Here is a 1,786-nt window from a genome sequence, read left to right on the forward strand (position 1 = left end):
ACGAAGGTATTATGTTTAATATCTTAAACTATTGCAATTCATAGAAGGAATTTCGGTATTTACACTATTTTCCCTCCAATTCATGCTAATGTATTATTTAGAAATCTGTGGTATTGGTATTTTATTATTTATTTTTTATATTGTATGGTAGAATTCAGTTAGTTGCGTGATAATATTGATAACCTTATTTTATCATTATTTATGTGTATTTTGATTTTGAACTTTTTTACACAAACGAGTTACCGAGTTAGTTACAATACTTACAAACGTGTGTTTAGTGTAAAAAATTAATTGAACTGTGCAATTTAAATGATGTGTGAAGCTGGTAAAAACGAAAGAAGGGTGCTGAAAAGGTATACGAGAAGAAAATAAATAACTGTTAATGGGAATCATTTACGTGGAACATTGTTTTAGATTTTCAATCCTAAGCTATAAAAATCGAACATTTTATAAATGTTGTCATAATTTGAACTTTAAATGCATGTGCGCCTATGTATTTTTAATATTTTTCAATTGCTATTGTAACAATATATCAGGAACCTTGTATTAAATTTTCACGCTTTTTGGCCTAACCAATAACATTTTATTTTTATTTATAGAAAAAAAAAACTAAAAAAATTTAAATTTAAAATGTTCCGTAAACAGCTCAAAAAGAGTCAAATTATTTTCAAAATTTTACCGTACATAAAAAATTCTAATATAAACATTCAGTGAAATTTTCAAGTATCTACAGTCATTTGTTTTTTAATTACAACAAAATAAGAAAACCGTTACATGAGAAATTGAGTGAATATCAAATGTAAAAATATGAATTTCAAACGCTCATAAAGACACAAAAAAAAAAAAAAAAAAAAAACACACATCATTGTAAAATCAATACATTCATCACTTCGTTCAGAATCTAAAATTGTTAATAAATGAAGTATGGGTAGGTAAATTGTAAATACTGCGGACAACGACTCCTGTTGTCCGGGGCAGTAGGTACCTGGCGAATAGCACTATAATATACGAACGATTGCACTATGGAAAACGACTCCTGTTGTCCAGTAGGCAATATTACTATTGTACGCATGCAATATACGGACGGCGGTGTCGAGGGCTCTGCCTTCACGATAGTGCGGCGTGACGTAAAACGATATTTTTCTTGGACGGCGAAGAGTAGGTAAAATTACGTACGGGTGTATTACGAGTGGCATAGCGATTGTACGACGGACGACGGTTTTTCGGCGTTCTCGGCGGCGCGGCACCGGCTACGTAGTACGGCGGTTCACACATCGCGTCGGTCAGTTTGCACCAGTGGAGTATACTGGCTCCAATAACGGCTGAGAGGGAAAAGGGGAACGGCACATCGGACGTCGGTTTCGCGGCGTTCTCGTCGGCGGCGGCAACGATACTCCTCCGAGTTCGTTTATGACTGCTCTGCGATGACAGTTTTCAATGGTATTAGATGGTATGTTGTCTGAGCATGATGTCTTTTATCTGGTACGTTATTGGAGTGACGCGTGGTCCTTAGATGGTATTATATTACCGGTATAAGAAGTCTTAGGTGGTTCATGACGGCTGGTACAACGCGTGTTGAAAGTATGAATGTCGTTTGCGCTATCTAGTGCGCGTACTTGGCGCGAGTTGTTGTGCGCAACACATTTGTTAATTCGCTTCAGGTCGGCCGGCGGCGCGTCGGTGTTGGTTCCTGCGGCGACACAATATTTTATAGTATAGTTCACTGCGCGCGCTGGCCGCAGCTATTGTGAGAAAAATGAGAGTGGGTATTCTGTCTTGTTACAAA

The sequence above is a fragment of the Acyrthosiphon pisum genome, unplaced genomic scaffold (genome assembly GCF_005508785.2).
Source record: "Acyrthosiphon pisum isolate AL4f unplaced genomic scaffold, pea_aphid_22Mar2018_4r6ur Scaffold_232;HRSCAF=640, whole genome shotgun sequence".
Lineage (NCBI taxonomy): Eukaryota > Metazoa > Arthropoda > Insecta > Hemiptera > Aphididae > Acyrthosiphon > Acyrthosiphon pisum.